The sequence below is a fragment of the Wasmannia auropunctata genome, unplaced genomic scaffold (genome assembly GCF_000956235.1).
Source record: "Wasmannia auropunctata unplaced genomic scaffold, wasmannia.A_1.0 LD336116.1, whole genome shotgun sequence".
Lineage (NCBI taxonomy): Eukaryota > Metazoa > Arthropoda > Insecta > Hymenoptera > Formicidae > Wasmannia > Wasmannia auropunctata.
In genome coordinates this window covers 3,706,833-3,709,575 of record NW_012026774.1, presented here as the reverse complement: position 1 = coordinate 3,709,575, position 2,743 = coordinate 3,706,833, and positions in this window count along the sequence as shown.

Sequence of the window (2,743 nt, the reverse complement as noted above, 5' to 3'; positions counted from 1 at the left end):
TATATTTGAGACTGTTAGCGATTTCATTTATATTTCTTTATAGCCGCTATCATTTCGGAGGAGCGTGTGTGTGATATAATGTATATATATCAATATCATCCTCACGGCATTACCAGGTAGGAGAGATAATTATTTCTATGGCTTGCATTTATACTCGCGGGTTCCCGTGGAGCCCTTGAGTCAGTCGATGTTGTGCAGTTGTGACAGTCAAGTTGTGCAATTGTGACAGTTATTTTTCAATAATTGAACATGAAGTGCATAAATTGTGAGAAAGACTATGCGCCTAGCACATGCGAGGTTTGTTCACGCCGTTATTGGTTGCGGGCAGCCAGACGCCTCATGGCGTCGAAGTATGAGGACGAGTTTTTGCGGACCCTGGCAAGGGCGAGAACGCCTCCGGGGAGCCCGAGGGAGAGCTCGCAGCCAAGGGTGGACGCGCGCGAGGAGGCACCGCGGAGCTCGCAGACACCAGCGAGCCCGCGCGAGGATGCGCTGCGGAGCCCGCAGACACCTGCGAGCCCGCGGGAGGAAGCGCCGCTGCGCGTCATCCTCGACGTAGCCGCGGATACGAGGACGGTCGCCTTTTACAACTAGGTAAGTATTTTTTAAATACTAAAAAAAGCTATCCTTCTTTTTAGTTCTCTTTGGAGCTTTTTTTAAATATTTGGCTCCTTTTGTCTGTTGCAGATGGCGACGGACAGGTGGATTTGCGCCGTATTAATTAAATAAATTTAAATCATATTTTATATATTTTTACGTTAACTAAATTTTTAAATAAACATTTTTTAATTTTAATTATAATATTTTCTTTACTCTTCCTTATTCCTCTTCGCGAGCGGTAACGGGTGGGGTGGGGCCCGTGCGCAACGGCGGCGGCGGCGAACGCGGCGGCGGCGAACGCGGCGGCGAACGCGAGCGCGGTTCCCCTCTTCCCGCGATACCCGCATCGCCAACGCGGTATCCCTCTTCCCCGCGCATCCCGCACCCACAACGCGGTTTCCCCGTCCCCGCGCATCCCGGACCCACGACGCGGTTCCCCCGTACCCGCGGATCCCGGACCCACGACGCGGTTCCCCCGTCCCCGCGCATCCCGGACCCACGACGCGGTTCCCCCGTCCCCGCGCATCCCGCACCCACGTCCCCGCGGTCAGGCCAGCCTGATCGAGCGGCTTTCCGCGGCTTCCCCTCCCCGCGGACCCCGCATCAGACCGTGAACGTTCTAAGCGGTTTCCCTCTCCCCGCGGCTTCCCCTTCCCCGCGGACCCCCCGCGGACCCCCCGCGGACCCCCCTGCCCCTCACCCCCCCTCAGAGCTCCTGGTCCAGAACCCGCCTATTACATCTACTCACGTGGTCTGTCGACTCGTACAAATACGTGTGTGCTGGATTCCAAATCCTTGTGAATGAATGCTTTTCCTTGGGCGTGGTGAGTCGTAGGTACTGCTCTGACTGCTCTCATGCTCTCTCGGAATTTCTCGACAAACATCTATGGACATCTGGTTGGTTCTTCTGTGGCAAAGTACTCGCCTGGCAGCCGGAGAGTGGTTCCGTAAACGAGTTCTGCTGCCGACGTGTTTATATTCTCTTTGCAGCTGGTTCGTAGGCCCAGCAGGACGACAGGAAGTGCATCTATCCAATTTAGCGTCGCATGACATTTTATGGCTGTCTTAAGTGACCGCGCGATGCCATCTTTCAAACATGCCATTGGATTGTGGATGGTACGCCGTTGTGCGGATCCTTCTACTTCCTATCAGGGTCTCCCATCTTGGTTAGAGCTTCGAATATGAGTGACTCAAATTGACTGCCGCGGTCCGTAGTGATTATTGCTGGCGTTCCGAAACGGGCTACCCACGTATTGAAGAATGCCGTGACAATTGTATCTGCTGTCGTATCCGGCATGGGCACTGCTTCCGGCCATCTGGTGTATCTGTCGATGATAGTTAGACAGTATTTATTACCTTTTGATAGCGGCATTGGACCAATAATGTCTAGGTGTACGTGGTGGAAACGCTCATTCGGGACTTCGATGTGTTCTGGAATCCGTCGTGTGTGGCGTTAGATTTTTGAGCGTTGACACGGGAGGCAGGTTCTGACTCAGTTGGCCACATCTTGGTTCATCTTCGGCCAGACGAATCGCTTCGCTATCAATTTGCGTGTGGCTTTGATACTAGGATGCGATACTCTGTGTACTGTGTCCATAATTCTTTTACGAAGTGAAACTGGAACATAAATTCTGATTAGATCTGTCACGTCGCAGTAAATTGTTTTGTCTGAGTCGTCTAGTCGTAGTTTTTTTAACGTGGTGTCTGCCCGTGTAGCAGTGTCTGTAGCTCTTGGTCTTCTTGTTGCTCTTGGGCTAGCTCATCCGTGCTGACTATTACTGGCATGTGTATAACATTTACCCTGGATAGCGCGTCGGCTATTACGTTGTTTTTCCGTGGAATGTGTTCCATCCCCCTGGCGGAAAAAATTTTGAATAACTACAAAAAACTACAAAAATTGAAATTTTGTAGAAATTTTTATTATTTCGTAAAAAATTTGTTTATTTTTGTAAAAAATATTTATTTTAAGGTAGAAACATCTACGCAAAAAATACCACAAATTACAATTTTCTAAAATCAAGAAAATGATAAAAGTAATATTTCATGAAAATCCACAATTTTTTAGAAAATAGTACAAAAATTTACAAATTTTAAAAATGAAAAAACAACAAGATTTAGATCGGAAGAGCACACGTCTGAACTC